Source organism: Eurosta solidaginis, chromosome 2 (genome assembly GCF_040869045.1).
Source record: "Eurosta solidaginis isolate ZX-2024a chromosome 2, ASM4086904v1, whole genome shotgun sequence".
NCBI classification, from domain to species: domain Eukaryota; kingdom Metazoa; phylum Arthropoda; class Insecta; order Diptera; family Tephritidae; genus Eurosta; species Eurosta solidaginis.
Window position 1 is genome coordinate 65,389,181 of NC_090320.1, and position 27,975 is coordinate 65,417,155.

Sequence of the window (27,975 nt, forward strand, 5' to 3'; positions counted from 1 at the left end):
ATACTCAAAAGGGTCTTGCATGCGCTTTCATTATTTCATCAAATTTTCGAATAAATAATTGTATATAATTCAAAACTAAAAAGCTTACTTATCCTAGCGTCCTTTTTTTTAACTATATGTTTGATTTTTTATTATTGTAATAAAAAAGCAGAGTCTGTAAGTTTAGTTTGTGTGTATGTTCATCAAATACCAACTGTAGGCCGGAAGCATTTAATGTGGAATACTCGTTATTTTTCATTCTAATTGGCTTTTTTACCCTTAAATATGAATTGCTATAAAACTACTTCTTTAAGCTCTGCACAAATTTTATTTGCTAATGGCAATTCACAAGCGTTAATCCAAATGTGGAATTTTTATTCTATAAAACGATCGATTTGACACAGACAAGTGATTTATTAACATCATTGCAGTTAATTGAAATTGCAGCGCCTAATTTTTTACACGTCGCAAATGATTCAACGCCTAAGGAAGTTGTCATCAATCGTTTATTTGAATTATTGCCACATTTTGGGGTTCTTATGGCACATCCACTGAAAGCGGTTCGTCACATGGTTGCTCGTTGTATTGCCGCGCTAGCCACGACCGATCTGGTGCGCACTATGTATTTTGGGCTCGATATATTGCTCGTTATGCTCGTTAAAATCGAGAATTTGGTACAGCGTCAAGGTGCCATAGAAGCTATTGAACGTGTAGTTTTTAAGTTGCAATTGCGTATTGTACCCTATATTGTGCTTCTGGTTGTGCCATTATTGGGTTGTATGAGCGATCCAGATGAATCCGTACGTTTACTCTCCACACATTGTTTTGCAAAGCTTATACAGCTAATGCCGTTAGATTCGCGTAGCAAATCAATTAAGAGCGAAATACCATCGGTAGAGTTGCAGCAGCGTAAGATACGTGATCGTGAATTTCTTGACTACCTCTTCATGCCAAAGAGTATACCCGACTATAAACTACCAGTGCCATTAACCGTAGAATTACTTTCATATCAGCAAGCTGGTATTAATTGGCCGTGGTTCTGAAATAAATATAATTTGCATGGCATTCTATGGGTTTAGGTAAAACTTTGCAAACAATTTGCATACTTGCTGGCGATCACTATCAATGTTTGGTTGAAAAGCGGGGCCATTGTCAAGCCTGGTTATTTGCCCACTAAACTTACCGGTCATTGGGTTTATGAAATAGAGAAATCAAAAGGTTTACGCCCATTACATTATGTGAACTTACCCAGTGGACGTGAAAAGCTGCGTTGCCATATTGGGCCATGTAATTTAGTCGTGACCCCATACGATACAATAGAAAGGATATAGATTTCTTTAGCACAATACATTGGAATTATTGTATGCTGGACGAGGGCCATATTATAAAAAATGGTAAAACAAAAAATTCAAAAGCAATTAAAATGCTTAAAGCCAAACATCGTCCCATCCTATCGGGCACACCAAGACAAAATAATGTACTTGAACTTTGGTCACTTTTTGAGTTTCGAATGCCCGGATTTTTTGGGTACTGAACAACAATTTATACTATACAATTTATACCTATACTCGCTTCACGCGAGTTCTTCAAAAGAACAAGAAGCAGGAGTTTTGACAATGGAGGCGTTGCATCGTCAAGGATTGCCGTTCTTGTTGCGCCGTGTTAAAGAGGATGTGTTAACAGATTTACCACCGAAAATTACATAAGATTTATTATGTGAATTAGGTCCATTACAAGAACGCTTATATGAAGATTTTAGTCGTACACATTTGAATACACACTTGAAAGATTGTTTAAAAAATATGCGTGAAGATGATAATATTAGTAAGAAAGCACATATTTTTCATGATTTGCGTTATTTACAAAACGTTTGCAATCATCCGAAGTTGGTGTTGACGCCAAGGCATTCAGAATATATGAAGATTGCACAAGAGTTACAGCAACAACAAGGCTCTTCGGATGATATAGAGCATTCAGCGAAATTGCCGCCTTTAAAACAAATTCTGCTTGATTGTGGTATTGGTGTACAAACCGAATCGGTACGTCAACATCGTGCATTAATTTTCTTTCAGCTGAATGTTATGTTAAGTATAGTTGAGCATGATTTGCTGCGTAAGCATATGCCTTCTGTTATATATTTGCATCTGGATGGCAGTGTACCAGCATCACTACGTCAGGACATTGTAAACAATTTCAATACTGATCCGAGTATCGATGTCCTATTGCTGGGTGGGTGATTTAGGCCTAAGCTTAACAGGTGCTGATACGGTTATATTTGTCGCTTGGAATCCAATGAAAGATCTACAAGCAATGGATCGTGCACATCGCATTGGCCAAAAGAAAGTCGTTAACGTATACCGTTTGATTACGCATAGAACAATAGAAGAAAAAATAATGGGTTTGCAAAAGTTTAAAATACTTACAGCGAATGCAGTGGTTAGTTCAGAGAAGGCTTCCATGGATACAATGGCTACTGGCCAACTATTCGATTTTTTCAATGCAAATGGTCAAAATGATAACGCAGAACTTTGCAGCACCACTGCACTAAATACTGGGCGGGCGTATTTTAAATCCAATTTTTTTTTTTTTTTTGCTGTATACTATTGTAGGGGGTATAAATATACTTCTATGGATTTCGTAAATTTATAATATTGATCATCGGCATTACCTGATATGCAGTTTTATACGCGCGACTCTATATCAAGTACTTTTGACGTTTTTTTTTTACTAGACACACGAGAATAGTTTTATGCCAGGCCACGCCGTAATCCAGAATGAAAAAAAGGGAAAAAATCATTCCATGTATTTTCCGTTGTTTCAATTCATCGGAATTTCCCATTGAATACACGTATATAAGTATGGATACGTTTTTTTTTTTTTGTTTTATCATTGCCGTTGGTATGCTTGTACCAGTGCGCGGACCTTTAACGTTAACAGGAATGTTGGTAGATTTTATTTGGAAACAGTAGCGAGAGTGAATATTTGTACAAAACAATTCATAATTTATTGCAAAATAAATAAAGCACATTTCACGGAAATAACACTTTTAAAAATATTTAAGCAAGATAAAAGTACATGTAAATCTAATATCTAATCTAATATATATTATAAATGGCAAAGTTTGGATGTGAAGATGTTTGGATGTTTGGATGTTTGGATGTTTGTCCAGACGTTTGTCTTTGTGACTCAATCACGCAAGAACGGCTGGACCGATTTGGATGAAATTTTGCACACATATAGCCAATAGTCTAGAAGGATCTACTAACTATATATTTTTGAAAAGGGGCGTGGTCCCCGCCCCCTAGGAACAGTTATAATTTAATTATTATATTTTTTCGTCTTTGCGACTGAATCACGCCAGAATGGGTACACGGATTTTGATGAAATTTGGGACACAGACAGTGGTCTACTAGCGAAATTTTTTTCGAACATGGAAAGAGGGGTGGGGGTCCCACGACCCCTTCGAGGAATTATTTTTCAATAATTTTTACACATTATAACTTTACGTATACTGGCCTTCACCAATATCACAGACTCAAGGGGTCAAATAAGTCGAGGGCTTACAAAGTAAGCAGTGACACCCTTTAATTTCTGTATAGTTTTCGGGATCCGTCCGGGATCCCGTCGGGGTTATTTTGGGACATTTTCGGGACTATTCCGGAATAATTTCGGGACTATTTCGCGATCATTTGGAGACCCTTCCGGCATCATTTCTGGATGGTTTTCGGGATCCGTCCGGGATCCCGTCGGGGTACTTTCGGGATCATTTGCGTACCTTCGAGAGATAAATTCTTGATGGTTTCCGGGATCATTACAGGACTTTTTCGGGGTCAGTTTGGGTCCTTTCCGTAATCATTCCTGGATGGTGTTAGGGATCCGTCCGGGATCCCGTCGGGACCATTTCGGGGCTATTTCGGGATCATTAGGGGTATCTTCCGGCGTCATTTCTGCATGGTTTTCGAGATCCGTCCGCGATCCCGTCAGGGTCATTTCGGGACTATTTCGGGATAATTTGGGGTACCTGCCTGCATCATTTCTGGATGGTTTTCGGTATACGTCCGGGATCCCGTCGGTGTCATTTCGGGATCATTTGGGGTACATTCCGGCATCATTTCTGGATGGTTTTCGGGATCCGTCCGGGATCCTGTCGGGGTCATTTTGGGACTTTTGCGGGATCATTTCTGGATGGTTTACAGGATCCGTCCAGGATCCTGTCGGGGTCATTTTGAGACTTTTGCGGGATCATTTGGGGTCTCTTCCGGCATCACTTCTGGATGGTTTACGGGATCCGTCCGGGACCCTGTCGGGGTCATTTTGGGACTTTAGCGGGATCATTTGGGGTATCCTCCGGCATCATTTCTGGATGGTTTACGGGATCCGTCCGGGATCCTGTCGGGGTCATTTTGGGACTTTTGCGGGATCATTTGGGGTCTCTTCCGGCATCATTTCTGGATGGTTTTCGGGATCCGTCCGGGATCCTGTCGGGGTCATTTTGGGACTTTTGCGGGATCATTTGGGGTCTCTTCCGGTATCATTTCTGGATGGTTTACGGGATCCGACCGGGATCCTGTCGGGGTCATTTTGGGACTTTTGCGGGATCATTTGGGGTCTCTTCCGGCATCATTTCTGGATGGTTTACGGGGTCCGTCCGGGATCCTGTCGGGGTCATTTTGGGACTTTAGCGGGATCATTTGGGGTATCCTCCGGCATCATTTCTGGATGGTTTACGGGATCCGTCCGGGATCCTGTCGGGGTCATTTTGGGAGTTTTGCGGGATCATTTGGGGTCTCTTCCGGCATCATTTCTGGATGGTTTACGGGATCCGTCCGGGACCCTGTCGGGGTCATTTTGGGCTTTAGCGGGATCATTTGGGGTATCCTCCGGCATCATTTCTGGATGGTTTACGGGATCCGTCCGGGATCCTGTCGGGGTCATTTTGGGACTTTTGCGGGATCATTTGGGGTCTCTTCCGGCATCATTTCTGGATGGTTTTCGGGATCCGTCCGGGATCCCGTCGATGTCATTTCGGGACTATTACGGCATCATTTGGAGTACCTTCCGGCATCATTTCTAGATCGTTTTCGGGATCCATCCGGGATCCCGTCGGGGTCATTTCGGAACTTTTTCTCGACTAATACAGGATCATTTGGGGAACCTTTCAGCATCATTTCTGGATGGTTTACGGGATCCGTCCGGAATCCCGTCGGCGTCATTTTGGGACTTTTGCGGGATCATTTGGGGTCTCTTCCGGCATCATTTCTGGATGGTTTACGGGATCCGTCCGGGATCCTGTCGGGGTCATTTTGGGACTTTTGCGGGATCATTTGGGGTCTCTTCCGGCATCATTTCTGGATGGTTTTCGGGATCCCTCCGGGATCCTGTCGGGGTCATTATGGGACTTTTGCGGGATCATTTGGGGTCTCTTCCGGTATCATTTCTGGATGGTTTACGGGACCCGACCGGGATTCTGTCGGGGTCATTTTGGGACTTTTGCGGGATCATTTGGGGTCTCTTCCGGCATCTTTTCTGGATGGTTTACGGGATCCGTCCGGGACCCTGTCGGGGTCATTTTGGGACTTTAGCGGGATCATTTGGGGTCTCCTCCGGCATCATTTCTGGATGGTTTACGGGATCCGTCCGGGATCCTGTCGGCGTCATTTTGGGACTTTTGCGGGATCATTTGGGGTCTCTCCCGGCATCATTTCTGGATGGTTTACGGGATCCGTCCGGGATCCTGTCGGCGTCATTTTGGGACTTTTGCGGGATCATTTGGGGTCTCTTCCGGCATCATTTCTGGATGGTTTACGGGATCCGTCCGGGATGCTGTCGGGGTCATTTTGGGCCTTTTGCGGGAACATTTGGGTTCTCTTCCGGCATCATTTCTGGATGGTTTACGGGATCCGTCCGGGATCCCGTCGATGTCATTTCGGGACTATTTCGGCATCATTTGGGGTACCTTCCGGTATCAATTCTAGACGGTTTTCGGGATCCGTCCGGGATCCCGTCGGAGTCATTTCGGAATTTTTTCTCGACTAATACAGGATCATTTGGGGACCCTATCGGCATCATTTCTGGATGGTTTTCGGGATCCGTCCGCGATCCCGTCAGGGTAATTTCGGGACTATTTCGGGATAATTTGGGGTACCTGCCGGCATCATTTCTGGATGGTTTTCGGTATCCGTCCGGGATCCCATTGGTGTCATTTCGGGATCATTTGGGGACCCTATCGGCATCATTTCTGGATGGTTTCCGGGATCCGTCCGGGATCCTGTCGGGGTCATTTTGGGACTTTTGCGGGATCATTTGGGGTCTCTTCCGGCATCATTTCTGGATGGTTTTCGGGATCCGTCCGGGATCCTGTCGGGGTCATTTTGGGACTTTTGCGGGATCATTTGGGGTCTCTTCCGGCATAATTTCTGGATGGTTTACGTGATCCGTCCGGTACCCTGTCGGGGTCATTTTGGGACTTTTGCGGGATCATTTGGGGTCTCTTCCGGCATCATTTCTGGATGGTTTACGGGATCCGTCCGGGATGCTGTCGGGGTCATTTTGGGCCTTTTGCGGGAACATTTGGGTTCTCTTCCGGCATCATTTCTGGATGGTTTACGGGATCCGTCCGGGATCCTGTCGGCGTCATTTTGGGACTTTTGCGGGATCATTTGGGGTCTCTCCCGGCATCATTTCTGGATGGTTTTCGGGATCCGTCCGGGATCCTGTCGGGGTCATTTTGGGACTTTTGCGGGATAATTTGGGGTCTCTTCCGGCATCATTTCTGGATGGTTTACGAGATCCGTCCGGGATCCTGTCGGGGTCATTTTGGGACTTTTGCTGGATCATTTGGGGTATCTTCCGGCATCATTTCTGGATGGTTTACGGGATCCGTCCGGGACCCTGTCGGGGTCATTTTGGGACTTTAGCGGGATCATTTAGGGTCTCCTCCGGCATCATTTCTGGATGGTTTTCGGGATCCGTCCGGGATCCTGTCGGGGTCATTTTGGGACCTTTGCGTGATCATTTGGGGTCTCTTCCGACATCATTTCTAGATGGTTTTCGGGATCCGTCCGGGATCCCGTCGATGTCATTTCGGGACTATTTCGGCATCATTTGGGGTACCTTCCGGTATCAATTCTAGATGGTTTTCGGGATCCGTCCGGGATCCCGTCGGAGTCATTTCGGAACTTTTTCTCGACTAATACAGGATCATTTGGGGACCCTTTCGGCATCATTTCTGGATAGTTTTAGGGATCCGTTCGGGATCCCGACGTGGTCATATCGGGACCATTTGGGGTACCTACCGGCATCATTTCTGCATGGTTTACGGGATCCGTCCGGGACCCTGTCGGGGTCATTTTGGGACTATAGCGGGATCATTTGGGGTCTCCTCCGGCATCATTTCTGGATGGTTTCCGGATCCGTCCGGGATTCCGTCGGCGTAATTTCGGGACTATTAGGGGGTTATTTGGGGACCTTTCCGGCAGCATTTCTGGATAGTTTTAGGGATCCGTTCGGGATCCCGACGGGGTCATATCGGGACCATTTGGGGTACCTACCGGCATCATTTCTGGTTGGTTTTCGGGATCCGTCCGGGATCCCGTCGGGATCATTTCGGGACTATTTCGGGATCATTTGGGTACCTACCTTCATCATTTCTGGATGATTTTCGGGATCCGTACGGGATCCCGTCGGGGTCATTTCAGGACTTTTTCGGGATCCGCCCGTGATTCCGGCGGGGTCATTTCGGGACTATTTCGGGATCATTTGGGGTACCCAGATGGATAGTTTTCGGGATTCGTCCGGGATCCCGTCTGGATCATTTCAGGACTTTTTCGGGATCATTTGGGGTATCTTCCGGCCACTTTTCTAGATGGTTTTCGGTATCCGTCCGGGATACCGTCAGGGTAATTTCGGGACTATTTGGGGATAACTTGGGAACCTTTCCGGCATCATTTCTGGATAGTTTCCGGGATCCGTCGGGAATCCCGTCAGGATCATTTCGGAAATATAAGGGGATCATTTCATTTTTCATCTTTCTTTAAGGGGATCATTTCACCTTCCAGCATCATTTCTGTATACTTTTGGGGATCCGTCCGGGATCCCGACGGGGTCATTTCTGGCATATTTCGGGATCATTTTGGGGTACCACCCGGCATCATTTCTGCATGATCCGGGATCCGTCCGGGATCCCATCGGGGGAATTTCGGGAATTTTTTGGGATCATTTGCGGTCCCTTCCGGCATCATTTCTGGATCGTTTTCGGGATCCGTCCGAGATCCCGTCGGGTTTATTTTTTTACTTTTTCGGGAAAATATCAGGGAATTTCGAGACTGTTCTTGGATCATTTGGGGATCCTTCAGGGATAATTTCTGGATGGTTTTCGGGATCCCGTCGGGGTAATTTCGGGACTTTTTCACGACTATTTCGGGGTCAGTTGCTCTTAAAGATCATTTCTGGGTGGTTTTAGGGATCCGTCCGGGATCCCGTCAGGGTTATTTCGCGCCTTTTCGGGACTATTTCGGGATCATTTTGGGACCCTTCCGGAATAATTTCTCTATGATTTTCGGGATCTGTTCGGGATCCCTTCGTAGTTTTTTCGCGCCTTTATCTGGGATAAATTGCGGACCATTTAGAGATCAATTCTGGATGGTTTTCGGTGTCGGTCTGGGATCCCCTCAAGGTCATTTCGGGACTTTTTCGGGACTATTTCGGAATCATTTTGGGACCCCTCCGGCATAATTTCTGGGTGATTTTCGGGATCTGTCCGGGATCCCGACAGAGTTTTTTCGGGACTTTTTCCGGACTATTTCTGGATTATTTGCGGACGTTTCAGAGCTCAGTTCTGGATGATTTTCGGGATCTGTCCGGGATCCCGTCGGAGTTATTTCGGGGTAATTTTGGGACCCTTACAGGATAATTTCTTCATGGTTTTCGGGATGGGTCTGAGTTTTTCGTGACTTTCGGGACTATTTCGGGATCATTTGCGGAACCTTCAGAGATCAATTCTGGATGGTTTGTGGACTTTTCCGGGATCATTTGGGGATCCCTCCAGAGTCATTTCTGGATGGTTTTCGGGATCCCGTCAGGGTCATTTCGGGCCTTTTTCGTGACTACTATTTCGGAATCATTTTGGGACTCCTCCGGGATAATTTCTGGGTGATTTTCGGGATTTGTCCGGGATCCCGTCAGAGTTTTTTCGGGACTTTTTCGGACTATATCGGGATCATTTGCGGACCGTTCAGGAATCAAATCTGGATGGTTTTCGGGATCCGTCCAGGATCCCGTCAGGGTCATTTCGGGACTTTTCGTGACTACTTCGGGATTATTTTGGGACCCTTCCGGCATCATTTCTGGATAGTTTTCGAGATTTGTCCAGGATCCCGTCGGCATCATTTCGTGACTATTTGGTGTCATTTAGGGACACTTCCGGGATCATTTTAGGTCTCTTCGAAACCGGTAATTCAGCACCCATGGCCGTGGATTTACGGCAAATTATTCGTAATTAAAATTCGGTATGTTTTATCTTTAATATATCACAGCTTTTTCCTTCTATTTTTAAATGAATCCTGTAACGAACTATTACAACTATAATTAAAATTTTTGTAATATTTTAACCAACTAAATACCCGAAAAAGCAACACTGCTTTCATTTAAAAACTTCTTTTTGGTTTTAGCTAATTGTAGTTTCACTCCTTTGTTCTATGAGTAGTAATTCTTTCACCTCTGTCATATCAATTAATTTAAATTTAAAAATGTATTTTTTTTAATTCGAAAAAAGTGTATTGTACTATTCATGTAAGCGTGCCCATCAGCTCAGTTAGTTCTTTTTTTTACTGTATTAAAAAATAAAATACATTGACAGAAAAAATTTTTAAACAGACAACTTGATAAGCAGGCTAACGTGAATAGCACATATATTTTATTTTCTCCTTGCGGACGGGGCCGCGGGTAAAGGCTAGTATATTATAAATGGCAAAGTTTGGATGTTAAGATGTTTGGATGTTTGGATGTTTGGATGTTTGGATGTTTGTCCAGACGTTTGTCTTTGTGACTCAATCACGCAAGAACGGCTGGACGGATTTGTATGAAATTTGGCATACATATAGCCAATAGTTTAGAAGGATCTACTAGCTATATATTTTTCAAAAGGGGCGTGGTCTCCGCCCCCTAGGAACAGTTATAATTTAATTATTATATTTTTTTGTCTTTGCGACTGAATCACGCCAGAACGGCTTCACGGATTTTGATGAAATTTGGGAGATAGATAATAGGCTACTGGCGAAATTTTTTTCGAACATGGAAAGGGGGAAGGGGGTCCCACGACCCCTTCGAATAATTACTTTTTAACAATTTTTACACATTATAACTTTACGTATACTGACCTTCACCAATATTACAAACTCAATGGGTGAAATAAGTCGAGGGCTTACAAAGTGAGCAGTGACACACCCCCCCCCCCCCCTTTCCTCTCTCGTACAAAATCTATAAATTGTTATAACTCAATGTAAATTTTGTCCTAAAATCAATAATTTTTGGTATCTGGCTCATACAGATCGAGATCTAAACAATTTTGGAAAAACGATCAGTGGTACTCTCCTCCTCCCGCCATCCGCCCTCCTTCAATTGCTTTTATTAGCACGCTTTTATTAGCTTTACCTGTATGTTTCTTTGTAACTCTTCATTCGCTCCAACGCGCCTGTTGCCTTATTAACATGGTTTTATAATTATCTTCACCCTATTTGTAATCCCGCTTGGGTCATCTCGAGACCCTTCAGGGATCATTTCTGGATGGTTTTCGGGATCCGTCCGCGATCCCGCCGGGGTCATTTCTGGACTTTTTCGGGACTATTCCGGGATTATTTTGGGACCCTTCCGGGTTCATTTGTGTATAGTTTTCGGGATCCGTCCGGGATTCCGTCGGGATTATTTTGGGACATTTTCGGGACTATTCCGGGATCATTTCGGGACTATTTCGCGATCATTTGGGGACCCTTCCGGCATCATTTCTGGACGGTTTTCGGGATCCGTCCGGGATCCCGTCGGGGTCATTTCGGAACTTTTTCTCGACTAAGACGGGATCATTTGGGGAGCCTTTCGGCATCATTTCTGGATGGTTTTCGGGATCCGTCCGGGTCCCGTCGCGGTCATTTCTGGACTTTTTCTCGACTGATACGGGATCATTTGAGGACCCTTTCGGCATCATTTCTGGATGGTTTCCGAGTTCCGTCCGGATCATTTCAGGGTCATTTCGGGGCCCTTTCTCGACTAATACGGGATCATTTGGGGACCCTTTCGGCATCATTTCTAAATGGTTTTCGGGATCCGTCCGGGATCCCGCCGGGGTCATTTCTGGACTTTTTCGGGACTATTCCGGGATTATTTTGGGACCCTTCCGGGATCATTTGTGTATAGTTTTCGGGATCCGTTCGGGATCCCTTCAGGGTCATTTTGGCACTTTTTCTCGACTAATACGGGTTCCTTTGAAGTACCTTGCGGCATCATTTCTAGATGGTTTTCGGGATTCATCAGGGATCCCGTCGGGGTCATTTCGGGACTATTTCGGGATCATTTGGGGTACCTTCCGGCATCATTTCTAGATGGTTTTCGGGATCCGTCCGGGATCCCGTCGGGGTCATTTCGGGACTTTTTCTCGACTAATACGGGATCATTTGTGGACGCTTTCGGCATCATTTCTGGATGGTTTTCGGGATCCGTCCGGGATCCCGTCTTGGTCATTTCGGGACTTTTTCTCGACTAATACGGGATCATTTGGGGACGCTTTCGGCATCATTTCTGGATGGTTTTCGGGATCCGTCCGGGATCCCGTCGGGGTCATTTCGGGACTATTTCGGGATCATTTGGGGTACCTTCCGGCATCATTTCTAGATGGTTTTAGGGATCCCGTCGGGGTCATTTCTGGACATTTTCGGGACTATTCCGGGATCATTTCGGGACTATTTCGCGATCATTTGGGGACCCTTCCGGCATCATTTCTGGATGATTTTCGGGATCCGTCCGCGATCCCGCCGGGGTCATTTCTGGACTTTTTCGGGACTATTCCGGGATTATTTTGGGACCCTTCCGGGATCATTTGTGTATAGTTTTCGGGATCCGTTCGGGATCCCTTCAGGGTCATTTTGGGACTTTTTCTCGACTAATACGGGTTCCTTTGAGGTACCTTGCGGCATCATTTCTAGATGGTTTTCGGGATCCTTCAGGGATCCCGTCGGGGTCATTTTTGGACTTTTTCTCGACTAATACGGGATCATTTGGGGTAGCTTCCGGCATCATTGCTAGATGGTTTTAGGGATCCGTCCGGTATCCCGTCTTGGTCATTTCGGGACTTTTTCTCGACTTATACGGGATCATTTGGGGACCCTTTCGGCATCATTTCTCGATGGTTTTCGGGATCCGTCCGGAACCCGCCGGGGTCAGTTCGGGACTTTTTCTCGACTAATACGGGATCATTTGGGGACGCTTTCGGCATCATTTCTGGATGGTTTTCGGGATCCGTCCGGGATCCCGTCGGGGTCATTTCGGGACTATTTCGGGATCATTTGGGGTACCTTCCGGCATCATTTCTAGATGGTTTTCGGGATCCGTCCGGGATCCCGTCGGGGTCATTTCGGGACTTTTTCTCGGCTAATACGGGATCATTTGGGGACGCTTTCGGCATCATTTCTGGATGGTTTTCGGGATCCGTCCGGGATCCCGTCTTGGTCATTTCGGGACTTTTTCTCGACTTATACGGGATCATTTGGGGACCTTTTCGGCATCATTTCTGTATGGTTTTCGGGATCCGTTCGGGATCCCTTCAGGGTAATTTTGGGACTTTTTCTCGACTAATACGGGTTCATTTGAGGTACCTTCCGGCATCATTGCTAGATGGTTTTCGGGATCCGTCCAGGATCCAATCAGGGTCATTTCGGGACTATTTTGGGATCATTTGGGTTACCTTCCGGCACCATTTCTATATGATTTTGAGGATCCGTCCGGGATCCCGTCGGGGTTATTTCGGGATTTTTTCTCGACTAATACGGGATCATTTGGCGACCCTTTCGGCATCATATCTGGATGCTTTTCGGGATCCGTCCGGGAACCCGTTGGGGTCATTTCGGGACTTTTTCTCGACTAATACGGGATCATTTGGGGACGCTTTCGGCATCATTTCTGGATGGTTTTCGGGATCCGTCCGGGATCCCGTCTTGGTCATTTCGGGACTTTTTCTCGACTTATACGGGATCATTTGGGGACCCTTTCGGCATCATATCTGGATGCTTTTCGGGATCCGTCCGGGAACCAGTCGGGTTCATTTCGGGACTTTTTCTCGACTAATACGGGATCATTTGGGGACGCTTTCGGCATCATTTCTGTATGGTGTTCGGGATCCGTCCGGGATCCCGTCGGGGTCATTTCGAGACTATTTCGGGATCATTTGGGGTACCTTCCGGCATCATTTCTAGATGGTTTTCGGGATCCGTCCGGGATCCCGTCAGGTTCATTACGGAACTATTTCGGGATCCTTTGGGGTACCTTCCGGCATCATTTCTATATGATTTTGAGGATCCGTCCGGCATCCCGTCGGGGTTATTTCGGGAATTTTTATCGACTGGTATCGGATCATTAGGGGACCCTTTCGGCATAATTTCTGGATGGTTTTCGGGATCCGTCCGGGATCCCTTCCGGGTCATTTCGGAACTTTTTTGGGACTATTTGGGGATCATTTGGGGTATTTTCCGGCATCATTTCTGTATGGTATTCGGGATAATTTGGGGTCCCTTCCGGCATAATTTCTGGATGGTTTTCGGTCATTTCGGGACTATTAGGGGATCTTTTGAGGACATTCCGGCATCATTTCTGGATAGTTTTTGGGATCCGTGAGGGATCCCGTCGGAGTAATTTCTGGACTTTTCAGATATTGTTTCGGGATTATTTTGGGTTTCCAAGATCATTTCTGGATGGATTTCGAGATCTGTCCGGGATCCCGTCAGGGTCATTTAGGAGTCCGTTCGAGATCCCGTCAGGGTCATTTCGGGACTATTAGGGGATCATTTGAGGACCTTTCCGGCATCATTTCTGGATAGTTTTCGGAATCCGTCTGGGATCCCGTCGGGGTCATTTCAGGACTTTTTCGGGACTAATACGGGATCATTTTTGGACCCTTCCGGAATCATTTCTGTATGGTTTTCGCGATCCGTCGTGGATCCCCTAAGGACCCTTCCTAGATATTTTCTGGATGGTGGCATCATTTCTTTGTGGTTCTCTGGATAAGTCTAGAATCGTGTCGTTGTCATTTCGGGTTTTTTGGGACTATTCCGGGAACTTTTGGAGACCCTTCCGTGGCATTTCTAAATGGTTTTCGGGATCTGTCCGCGATAGCGTCGGGGTCATTTCGTGGATTTTTCTGGATAATTTCGGGATTATTTGGGGATCCTGTCAGGTTATCAGCTCATTTAGTTCTTTTTTTACTCAATTACAAAAATAAAATGTATTGGACAGAAACATCTTTTTAAACAGATAACTTGATAAGCAGGCTAACGTGAATATCCCATATATTTAATTTTCTCCTTGCGGACGGGGCCGCGGGTAAAGGCTATCTAATATATATTATAAATGGCAAAGTTTGGATGTTAAGATGTTTGGATGTTTGGATGTTTGGATGTTTGGATGTTTGTCCAGACGTTTGTCTTTGTGACTCAATCACGCAAGAACGGCTGGACGGATTTGTATGAAATTTGGCATACATATAGCCAATAGTCTAGAAGGATCTACTAGCTATATATTTTTCAAAAGGGGCGTGGTCTCCGCCCCCTAGGAACAGTTATAATTTAATTATTATATTTTTTTGTCTTTGCGACTGAATCACGCCAGAACGGCTTCACGGATTTTGATGAAATTTGGGAGATAGATAATAGGCTACTGGCGAAATTTTTTTCGAACATGGAAAGAGGGAAGGGGGTCCCACGACCCCTTCGAATAATTACTTTTTAACAATTTTTACACATTATAACTTTACGTATACTGACCTTCACCAATATTACAAACTCAATGGGTGAAATAAGTCGAGGGCTTACAAAGTGAGCAGTGACACACCCCCCCCCCCCCCTTTCCTCTCTCGTACAAAATCTATAAATTGTTATAACTCAATGTAAATTTTGTCCTAAAATCAATAATTTTTGGTATCTGGCTCATACAGATCGAGATCTAAACAATTTTGGAAAAACGATCAGTGGTACTCTCCTCCTCCCGCCATCCGCCCTCCTTCAATTGCTTTTATTAGCACGCTTTTATTAGCTTTACCTGTATGTTTCTTTGTAACTCTTCATTCGCTACAACGCGCCTGTTGCCTTATTAACATGGTTTTATAATTATCTTCACCCTATTTGTAATCCCGCTTGGGTCATCTCGAGACCCTTCAGGGATCATTTCTGGATGGTTTTCGGGATCCGTCCGCGATCCCGCCGGGGTCATTTCTGGACTTTTTCGGGACTATTCCGGGATTATTTTGGGACCCTTCCGGGATCATTTGTGTATAGTTTTCGGGATCCGTCCGGGATTCCGTCGGGATTATTTTGGGACATTTTCGGGACTATTCCGGGATCATTTCGGGACTATTTCGCGATCATTTGGGGACCCTTCCGGCATCATTTCTGGACGGTTTTCGGGATCCGTCCGGGATCCCGTCGGGGTCATTTCGGAACTTTTTCTCGACTAAGACGGGATCATTTGGGGAGCCTTTCGGCATCATTTCTGGATGGTTTTCGGGATCCGTCCGGGTCCCGTCGGGGTCATTTCTGGACTTTTTCTCGACTGATACGGGATCATTTGAGGACCCTTTCGGCATCATTTCTGGATGGTTTCCGAGTTCCGTCCGGATCCCTTCAGGGTCATTTCGGGGCCCTTTCTCGACTAATACGGGATCATTTGGGGACCCTTTCGGCATCATTTCTAAATGGTTTTCGGGATCCGTCCGGGATCCCGCCGGGGTCATTTCTGGACTTTTTCGGGACTATTCCGGGATTATTTTGGGACCCTTCCGGGATCATTTGTGTATAGTTTTCGGGATCCGTTCGGGATCCCTTCAGGGTCATTTTGGCACTTTTTCTCGACTAATACGGGTTCCTTTGAAGTACCTTGCGGCATCATTTCTAGATGGTTTTCGGGATTCATCAGGGATCCCGTCGGGGTCATTTCGGGACTATTTCGGGATCATTTGGGGTACCTTCCGGCATCATTTCTAGATGGTTTTCGGGATCCGTCCGGGATCCCGTCGGGGTCATTTCGGGACTTTTTCTCGACTAATACGGGATCATTTGGGGACGCTTTCGGCATCATTTCTGGATGGTTTTCGGGATCCGTCCGGGATCCCGTCTTGGTCATTTCGGGACTTTTTCTCGACTAATACGGGATCATTTGGGGACGCTTTCGGCATCATTTCTGGATGGTTTTCGGGATCCGTCCGGGATCCCGTCGGGGTCATTTCGGGACTATTTCGGGATCATTTGGGGTACCTTCCGGCATCATTTCTAGATGGTTTTAGGGATCCCGTCGGGGTCATTTCTGGACATTTTCGGGACTATTCCGGGATCATTTCGGGACTATTTCGCGATCATTTGGGGACCCTTCCGGCATCATTTCTGGATGGTTTTCGGGATCCGTCCGCGATCCCGCCGGGGTCATTTCTGGACTTTTTCGGGACTATTCCGGGATTATTTTGGGACCCTTCCGGGATCATTTGTGTATAGTTTTCGGGATCCGTTCGGGATCCCTTCAGGGTCATTTTGGGACTTTTTCTCGACTAATACGGGTTCCTTTGAGGTACCTTGCGGCATCATTTCTAGATGGTTTTCGGGATCCTTCAGGGATCCCGTCGGGGTCATTTTTGGACTTTTTCTCGACTAATACGGGATCATTTGGGGTAGCTTCCGGCATCATTGCTAGATGGTTTTAGGGATCCGTCCGGTATCCCGTCTTGGTCATTTCGGGACTTTTTCTCGACTTATACGGGATCATTTGGGGACCCTTCCGGCATCATTTCTCGATGGTTTTCGGGATCCGTCCGGAACCCGCCGGGGTCAGTTCGGGACTTTTTCTCGACTAATACGGGATCATTTGGGGACGCTTTCGGCACCATTTCTGGATGGTTTTCGGGATCCGTCCGGGATCCCGTCGGGGTCATTTCGGGACTATTTCGGGATCATTTGGGGTACCTTCCGGCATCATTTCTAGATGGTTTTCGGGATCCGTCCGGGATCCCGTCGGGGTCATTTCGGGACTTTTTCTCGGCTAATACGGGATCATTTGGGGACGCTTTCGGCATCATTTCTGGATGGTTTTCGGGATCCGTCCGGGATCCCGTCTTGGTCATTTCGGGACTTTTTCTCGACTTATACGGGATCATTTGGGGACCTTTCCGGCATCATTTCTGTATGGTTTTCGGGATCCGTTCGGGATCCCTTCAGGGTAATTTTGGGACTTTTTCTCGACTAATACGGGTTCATTTGAGGTACCTTCCGGCATCATTGCTAGATGGTTTTCGGGATCCGTCCAGGATCCAATCAGGGTCATTTCGGGACTATTTTGGGATCATTTGGGTTACCTTCCGGCACCATTTCTATATGATTTTGAGGATCCGTCCGGGATCCCGTCGGGGTTATTTCGGGATTTTTTCTCGACTAATACGGGATCATTTGGCGACCCTTTCGGCATCATATCTGGATGCTTTTCGGGATCCGTCCGAGAACCCGTTGGGGTCATTTCGGGACTTTTTCTCGACTAATACGGGATCATTTGGGGACGCTTTCGGCATCATTTCTGGATGGTTTTCGGGATCCGTCCGGGATCCCGTCTTGGTCATTTCGGGACTTTTTCTCGACTTATACGGGATCATTTGGGGACCCTTTCGGCATCATATCTGGATGCTTTTCGGGATCCGTCCGGGAACCAGTCGGGTTCATTTCGGGACTTTTTCTCGACTAATACGGGATCATTTGGGGACGCTTTCGGCATCATTTCTGTATGGTGTTCGGGATCCGTCCGGGATCCCGTCGGGGTCATTTCGAGACTATTTCGGGATCATTTGGGGTACCTTCCGGCATCATTTCTAGATGGTTTTCGGGATCCGTCCGGGATCCCGTCAGGTTCATTACGGAACTATTTCGGGATCCTTTGGGGTACCTTCCGGCATCATTTCTATATGATTTTGAGGATCCGTCCGGCATCCCGTCGGGGTTATTTCGGGAATTTTTATCGACTGGTATCGGATCATTAGGGGACCCTTTCGGCATAATTTCTGGATGGTTTTCGGGATCCGTCCGGGATCCCTTCCGGGTCATTTCGGAACTTTTTTGGGACTATTTGGGGATCATTTGGGGTATTTTCCGGCATCATTTCTGTATGGTATTCGGGATAATTTGGGGTCCCTTCCGGCATAATTTCTGGATGGTTTTCGGTCATTTCGGGACTATTAGGGGATCTTTTGAGGACATTCCGGCATCATTTCTGGATAGTTTTTGGGATCCGTGAGAGATCCCGTCGGAGTAATTTCTGGACTTTTCAGATATTGTTTCGGGATTATTTTGGGTTTCCAAGATCATTTCTGGATGGATTTCGAGATCTGTCCGGGATCCCGTCAGGGTCATTTAGGAGTCCGTTCGAGATCCCGTCAGGGTCATTTCGGGACTATTAGGGGATCATTTGAGGACCTTTCCGGCATCATTTCTGGATAGTTTTCGGAATCCGTCTGGGATCCCGTCGGGGTCATTTCAGGACTTTTTCGGGACTAATACGGGATCATTTTGGGACCCTTCCGGAATCATTTCTGTATGGTTTTCGCGATCCGTCGTGGATCCCCTAAGGACCCTTCCTAGATATTTTCTGGATGGTGGCATCATTTCTTTGTGGTTCTCTGGATAAGTCTAGAATCGTGTCGTTGTCATTTCGGGTTTTTTGGGACTATTCCGGGAACTTTTGGAGACCCTTCCGTGGCATTTCTAAATGGTTTTCGGGATCTGTCCGCGATAGCGCATTTCGTGGATTTTTCTGGATAATTTCGGGATTATTTGGGGATCCTGTCAGGTTATCAGCTCATTTAGTTCTTTTTTTACTCAATTACAAAAATAAAATGTATTGGACAGAAACATCTTTTTAAACAGATAACTTGATAAGCAGGCTAACGTGAATATCCCATATATTTAATTTTCTCCTTGCGGACGGGGCCGCGGGTAAAGGCTAGTATATTATAAATGGCAAAGTTTGGATGTTAGATGTTTGATGTTGGATGTTTGGATGTTTGGATGTTTGGATGTTTGTCCAGACGTTTGTCTTTGTGACTCAATCACGCAAGAACGGCTGGACGGATTTGTATGAAATTTGGCATACATATAGCCAATAGTCTAGAAGGATCTACTAGCTATATATTTTTCAAAAGGGGCGTGGTCTCCGCCCCCTAGGAACAGTTATAATTTAATTATTATATTTTTTTGTCTTTGCGACTGAATCACGCCAGAACGGCTTCACGGATTTTGATGAAATTTGGGAGATAGATAATAGGCTACTGGCGAAATTTTTTTCGAACATGGAAAGGGGGAAGGGGGTCCCACGACCCCTTCGAATAATTACTTTTTAACAATTTTTACACATTATAACTTTACGTATACTGACCTTCACCAATATTACAAACTCAATGGGTGAAATAAGTCGAGGGCTTACAAAGTGGGCAGTGACACACCCCCCCCCCCTTTCCTCTCTCGTACAAAATCTATAAATTGTTATAACTCAATGTAAATTTTGTCCTAAAATCAATAATTTTTGGTATCTGGCTCATACAGATCGAGATCTAAACAATTTTGGAAAAACGATCAGTGGTACTCTCCTCCTCCCGCCATCCGCCCTCCTTCAATTGCTTTTATTAGCACGCTTTTATTAGCTTTACCTGTATGTTTCTTTGTAACTCTTCATTCGCTCCAACGCGCCTGTTGCCTTATTAACATGGTTTTATAATTATCTTCACCCTATTTGTAATCCCGCTTGGGTCATCTCGAGACCCTTCAGGGATCATTTCTGGATGGTTTTCGGGATCCGTCCGCGATCCCGCCGGGGTCATTTCTGGACTTTTTCGGGACTATTCCGGGATTATTTTGGGACCCTTCCGGGATCATTTGTGTATAGTTTTCGGGATCCGTCCGGGATTCCGTCGGGATTATTTTGGGACATTTTCGGGACTATTCCGGGATCATTTCGGGACTATTTCGCGATCATTTGGGGACCCTTCCGGCATCATTTCTGGACGGTTTTCGGGATCCGTCCGGGATCCCGTCGGGGTCATTTCGGAACTTTTTCTCGACTAAGACGGGATCATTTGGGGAGCCTTTCGGCATCATTTCTGGATGGTTTTCGGGATCCGTCCGGGTCCCGTCGGGGTCATTTCTGGACTTTTTCTCGACTGATACGGGATCATTTGAGGACCCTTTCGGCATCATTTCTGGATGGTTTCCGAGTTCCGTCCGGATCCCTTCAGGGTCATTTCGGGGCCCTTTCTCGACTAATACGGGATCATTTGGGGACCCTTTCGGCATCATTTCTAAATGGTTTTCGGGATCCGTCCGGGATCCCGCCGGGGTCATTTCTGGACTTTTTCGGGACTATTCCGGGATTATTTTAGGACCCTTCCGGGATCATTTGTGTATAGTTTTCGGGATCCGTTCGGGATCCCTTCAGGGTCATTTTGGCACTTTTTCTCGACTAATACGGGTTCCTTTGAAGTACCTTGCGGCATCATTTCTAGATGGTTTTCGGGATTCATCAGGGATCCCGTCGGGGTCATTTCGGGACTATTTCGGGATCATTTGGGGTACCTTCCGGCATCATTTCTAGATGGTTTTCGGGATCCGTCCGGGATCCCGTCGGGGTCATTTCGGGACTTTTTCTCGACTAATACGGGATCATTTGGGGACGCTTTCGGCATCATTTCTGGATGGTTTTCGGGATCCGTCCGGGATCCCGTCGGGGTCATTTCGGGACTATTTCGGGATCATTTGGGGTACCTTCCGGCATCATTTCTAGATGGTTTTAGGGATCCCGTCGTGGTCATTTCTGGACATTTTCGGGACTATTCCGGGATCATTTCGGGACTATTTCGCGATCATTTGGGGACCCTTCCGGCATCATTTCTGGATGGTTTTCGGGATCCGTCCGCGATCCCGCCGGGGTCATTTCTGGACTTTTTCGGGACTATTCCGGGATTATTTTGGGACCCTTCCGGGATCATTTGTGTATAGTTTTCGGGATCCGTTCGGGATCCCTTCAGGGTCATTTTGGGACTTTTTCTCGACTAATACGGGTTCCTTTGAGGTACCTTGCGGCATCATTTCTAGATGGTTTTCGGGATCCTTCAGGGATCCCGTTGGGGTCATTTTTGGACTTTTTCTCGACTAATACGGGATCATTTGGGGTAGCTTCCGGCATCATTGCTAGATGGTTTTAGGGATCCGTCCGGTATCCCGTCTTGGTCATTTCGGGACTTTTTCTCGACTTATACGGGATCATTTGGGGACCCTTCCGGCATCATTTCTCGATGGTTTTCGGGATCCGTCCGGAACCCGCCGGGGTCAGTTCGGGACTTTTTCTCGACTAATACGGGGTCATTTGGGGACGCTTTCGGCATCATTTCTGGATGGTTTTCGGGATCCGTCCGGGATCCCGTCGGGGTCATTTCGGGACTATTTCGGGATCATTTGGGGTACCTTCCGGCATCATTTCTAGATGGTTTTCGGGATCCGTCCGGGATCCCGTCGGGGTCATTTCGGGACTTTTTCTCGGCTAATACGGGATCATTTGGGGACGCTTTCGGCATCATTTCTGGATGGTTTTCGGGATCCGTCCGGGATCCCGTCTTGGTCATTTCGGGACTTTTTCTCGACTTATACGGGATCATTTGGGGACCTTTTCGGCATCATTTCTGTATGGTTTTCGGGATCCGTTCGGGATCCCTTCAGGGTAATTTTGGGACTTTTTCTCGACTAATACGGGTTCATTTGAGGTACCTTCCGGCATCATTGCTAGATGGTTTTCGGGATCCGTCCAGGATCCACTCAGGGTCATTTCGGGACTATTTTGGGATCATTTGGGTTACCTTCCGGCACCATTTCTATATGATTTTGAGGATCCGTCCGGGATCCCGTCGGGGTTATTTCGGGATTTTTTCTCGACTAATACGGGATCATTTGGCGACCCTTTCGGCATCATATCTGGATGCTTTTCGGGATCCGTCCGGGAACCCGTTGGGGTCATTTCGGGACTTTTTCTCGACTAATACGGGATCATTTGGGGACGCTTTCGGCATCATTTCTGGATGGTTTTCGGGATCCGTCCGGGATCCCGTCTTGGTCATTTCGGGACTTTTTCTCGACTTATACGGGATCATTTGGGGACCCTTTCGGCATCATATCTGGATGCTTTTCGGGATCCGTCCGGGAACCAGTCGGGTTCATTTCGGGACTTTTTCTCGACTAATACGGGATCATTTGGGGACGCTTTCGGCATCATTTCTGTATGGTGTTCGGGATCCGTCCGGGATCCCGTCGGGGTCATTTCGAGACTATTTCGGGATCATTTGGGGTACCTTCCGGCATCATTTCTAGATGGATTTCGGGATCCGTCCGGGATCCCGTCAGGTTCATTACGGAACTATTTCGGGATCCTTTGGGGTACCTTCCGGCATCATTTCTATATGATTTTGAGGATCCGTCCGGCATCCCGTCGGGGTTATTTCGGGAATTTTTATCGACTGGTATCGGATCATTAGGGGACCCTTTCGGCATAATTTCTGGATGGTTTTCGGGATCCGTCCGGGATCCCTTCCGGGTCATTTCGGAACTTTTTTGGGACTATTTGGGGATCATTTGGGGTATTTTCCGGCATCATTTCTGTATGGTATTCGGGATAATTTGGGGTCCCTTCCGGCATAATTTCTGGATGGTTTTCGGTCATTTCGGGACTATTAGGGGATCTTTTGAGGACATTCCGGCATCATTTCTGGATAGTTTTTGGGATCCGTGAGGGATCCCGTCGGAGTAATTTCTGGACTTTTCAGATATTGTTTCGGGATTATTTTGGGTTTCCAAGATCATTTCTGGATGGATTTCGAGATCTGTCCGGGATCCCGTCAGGGTCATTTAGGAGTCCGTTCGAGATCCCGTCAGGGTCATTTCGGGACTATTAGGGGATCATTTGAGGACCTTTCCGGCATCATTTCTGGATAGTTTTCGGAATCCGTCTGGGATCCCGTCGGGGTCATTTCAGGACTTTTTCGGGACTAATACGGGATCATTTTGGGACCCTTCCGGAATCATTTCTGTATGGTTTTCGCGATCCGTCGTGGATCCCCTAAGGACCCTTCCTAGATATTTTCTGGATGGTGGCATCATTTCTTTGTGGTTCTCTGGATAAGTCTAGAATCGTGTCGTTGTCATTTCGGGTTTTTTGGGACTATTCCGGGAACTTTTGGAGACCCTTCCGTGGCATTTCTAAATGGTTTTCGGGATCTGTCCGCGATAGCGTCGGGGTCATTTCGTGGATTTTTCTGGATAATTTCGGGATTATTTGGGGATCCTGTCAGGTTATCAGCTCATTTAGTTCTTTTTTTACTCAATTACAAAAATAAAATGTATTGGACAGAAACATCTTTTTAAACAGATAACTTGATAAGCAGGCTAACGTGAATATCCCATATATTTAATTTTCTCCTTGCGGACGGGGCCGCGGGTAAAGGCTAGTTGGTATATAAATAGCTTATGTCAATATAATACTCACTTTTTTGGCATTGTATGTACTTAAAACGTGGACTTTCGTTCAAATTTAATCACAAGAACTGATGAAAGTAGTGTAGGGAGATGTTTGCGAACTCATTTGCAACATTTATCTCATAATCTGTACACAAATTTTTTCAAAATTGGTTAGTGTCACCTCTAAATGTTAGTTAGATATACTCGGCAATTAAGCACATGTACCAAATGAGCGCAGTATTTGTTTTAAATGCGAAAATACTGAACTATTGGCAGTTTTTGGGTTTTTTGGTGGTAGAGGTACTAGAAAATGAAAATGGGTCAAAAGGTTGGTAAATCTACCAATGCGGTAGAGTCCGTGCACTGACTGTCCATATACTTATACCAACGTATGTACGTATATATGCCGAGTTTTTAAATGTACATTATATTAGGGATGCCTAAAAAGAGGCAAACGGATACCCAAAAACCCGTTTCTGGAAAATCGGTATCGGAGCCAAATACCCTTCGGGAACCGTGTCGTTTGCTAAAGGCCATCAATAAAACAGGACTACAAGCGTAATTGGGGAAAAGTTGAAGAAATAAGCGAAATAAGAAAAAATTATTCATTCTACAAATTTTTCTCTTCGTCCAAAACGAAGATTTTTTATTTTTTCTTTATATAGCATACAATTTTGCTGTCCAAACATTTTTTTTTGTGGCGGGCAGGAAAGTTGTTGGTTTTTAGCACCAACAACACAAATAACAGCGACTCAGAAGAACCCACGCTATACACTTTCTACCCGGTTCGGTACCAGAATGTGCGAACAGAAAATCGTAAATGCTAATTTTTCTGCAGCACTAGTGTGCCCGTGGCTAACTAAACCGCTACCGGGTGACACGAAATAAACAAAATAAGGCACTAAAGACCCAGGCACATAACGTGCGGGGGAAGAGGCCATGCACATAATGCGCGTCAAATATGAATATTTTTTTTATGCAGCGACAGATGTTTTTCCGCTTACGCACGCGCTAATAAAATTTCACAAATCTCAGTAATACAATTCGGGACCACTCGCCCCTGCACTTCGTTAAGGACCCGACCTATTCATACCCATTGCATTCCTTTCAGAAAAATGGGTCGTTTTGCTGCTATGCAACGGAATGCCGCCGAGAACGCAACGCGTTATTCACTGGAATGCCGAGTCTGTTTTAAACGACACCCCATACGCTTGTGCCCTATATTTCGGGCCAAAAAACCCGAGGGGCGGCTCTACGTAGCGATCCGTGGGAGCCACTGCGGAAATTGCTTGGCACTAGATCACCGCTCTAACGCGTGCCCGAGCCAAGGAAGATGCAAAAAATGTGGCGGAAAACACCACACCATGCTACACATCTCCTCAATTGATGAAGAGGAACAGCTACTCCTCGAAGCCCGCTCCAAGCCATGGAGTGTACAAGTTGAGGAGGAGCTGGAGTTCCCACGTGAGCGGATCGACGACTCCATATCATTATATGCGTCAGATGCTGGAACGGAGACTGGGCCTCTTCGTCCAGCTCGAATCCACCGAACCGGAGCGGAGACTTGGTCTCCTCGCCCGAACACAACACCAGCAGCCAAATCGTTTCGACCGCTTTTGCAGCATGGGAAGAAGCGGCTCCAGCACAACACATCGAAAGTCCAGCGCCATATTCGTGACGGCCGAGCGGAGACTCGGTCTCTTCTCCGGCAAACCAAGGACCCTCAAAGAAGACAACAACCGCGCGACCGCAGAGCGGAGACAAGGCCTCTTCGCCTGCAACAACGACATCACACCCATCATCAGCCACGAGATCGCAGTCACGGATCCAACTCGCTGCAGCTCACCACCGTGTCCGCCTTCCGGGCAGGGCTCCTAGCCCCGCATTCAGCTGCCACCGCCACCATGATACCAACGGTAGCGATCACACCCACCGCGGTCGTGAAGATAGAATCGGGGGGTCGGCTACATCTCGTCCGTGCTTTAATTGACGGATGCTCCCCCACCACCATGATAGCAGATGAGCTCGCCCAGGAGCTCCAACTCCCTGCCAGCAACATTGGCGGGCAAGCAGGATGCCTACTACGAATCAGAGTAAGACACGGCCAAAACAAAATAATTGCGACCCATGCTGCGGTCGTATCCAATTTTCGGCGCATGACACCCACAACCAGCATCGACAGTGCCATCGCAGCCCCGTACGCACATCTTCGTCTGGCGGATCCGCAGTTCTACTCATCCGCGTCGTCCTAGGCACAGATGTATATGCGGAGATAATACTCCCAGGGATTCTGCCCACCACGTTTGGCCCTTTGTTAGCTCAGAGTACCATCTTCGGTTGGGTACTCTCGGGCACAACGAAGGCCTAACAGCAAAATGTTCGGTAACGACCGAAATACATGAATTTTTACACTTTTTATCCATTTTTATTTTATTGAATTTCTGTTGTACACAGTTGCAAGAGGCGTGCATTGTGAATTCGTACAAGTGAAAAATCTTTCTATCCCTCCATTGCCATACCTACGTGTCAAATTATAGCTGACAGGGAGAACGGCTGTCGCGAATGGCCAGAGAATGGAAGAAAGGTTTGTTTTTCTTTTGTTCGCCGTTATTAAATTGAAGTGCCATGAATTGCACATTTGTTTCAAATCAGCTTTTTTTTTAAATTTGTATACAGAAAATCAGACTACATATTAATACTCATTTCTAAAATCAAGTTTATGGATTAAATTTGAGTAACCAGCTATGCAGGCATTTTAAATTATTTAAATAAAGCAATATACCAGTCGTCTACAAAAATGTTTGAAAACCACTGTTAAGCTAATGATTTAAGTATTCGAACAGCGATTGAACAGGTGATTGAAGCTGTTCACTATTGTGAACGTTCTATCAAACATTTGCCACTTGTATGAATTCACAATGGAGGTGTGCGTTTACAATCATTTATCATTACAATACGTTATTTTTATTGAATTTTCTTCATACAAAATTCTATGCTTGTTCATTTCCAATGAATTTGTTATAAACGGCAAGAAATACACACATATATCTTCTTACTTCTTTTCGCAATCCCTAGTTATAGGCAACCATGGCTCAGGCCTCTAACCATGACGGGAAAGTGGCGAATGACCGAGGCAGCAGCAACCAAGCTCGCGCACTACGCAAACCACCTTGCGTGCCGTCAAGCCGGCAGCCTGGCCGTCGGTTTGTTAAGTTAGATATAATTAGTTATGTTTTTTATTTTTTTCTCTCTTCTTCACCGTCGGTGATCCTTGGCGGACTGTGAGGTTGCGTACCGCAAGGGGGCTGCATGTTTAGGCCCAATGCCTAACTTTTACCTGATTGACGGCGCCCCTCCCTAACGTTTTAATAATATTTCCAGCCACCCACACTCACGTCGCATTTGTGTGCATGCGTTTCATACACATGCACGTGTGTGTGCAGGTTGTCAGCACCCATGCACGTATATGTGGGGGTGGTTGTGTGTGTGGCTTTTTCCCCCTCCTTAATACCAGAGGACTTTTTCGCCGCTTAGCGGTTGTCACCAACGGGATAACCGGCCTTTTTTTTATGATCGACAGCAAGCAGTTCACAACGCCCAGGATCACCATCGTCAATTTAGACATTAAGGTAACATTATACCGATTGTATATTTTCCTTTTACTTTCTAATTAATCATTATTTTATAACGAGGAATTCCTCTTGTGTTCTTTATTTTATTCTGAGTGAACCATCACACCAACTCCGAGATCGACCCTTGTGCGCGTACCCATTGCCGGTTTACGACGCACTCAGGCCGAACACTTGCGATTTTTAAATCGACATACACATGCGATCAAATGCGCATATCAATGTAATGGTAATATCTTGGAGATCGTGGTTAAAACCCAAGGATTGAAAATTTTAGATAAAGAGGCTATTGAAAATAATATCCTCTTGAACTTACAAAAAAAAATGGCATAAAACATTTGCATATATATGTAAAATAGAATGTAAACGGATTTACTTACATGCTTACTCGGCTACACCATCGATGCGACGTTGGTACCAGCGACGACGAGGTTGCAAACGCGATAGGTTCATGCTATAATCAAACATGCGTGTAGTTGAATAATCATAATTAATTCGAACCAGGGGTTCGATAGCTAAATAGCTAGACCCAAATTATACCTGTGTACATCACATACATACATGTATACGCACATCAAATGGTTTGCTCA

At 46.1% G+C, this 27,975-nt stretch overlaps 1 pseudogene; it reads left to right on the plus strand.

The window, feature by feature from the left end:
• Positions 1–317: 317 nt before the first annotated feature.
• Positions 318–27,975, plus strand: part of LOC137241525 (TATA-binding protein-associated factor 172-like) — a 42,704-nt pseudogene continuing 15,046 nt past the window's right edge.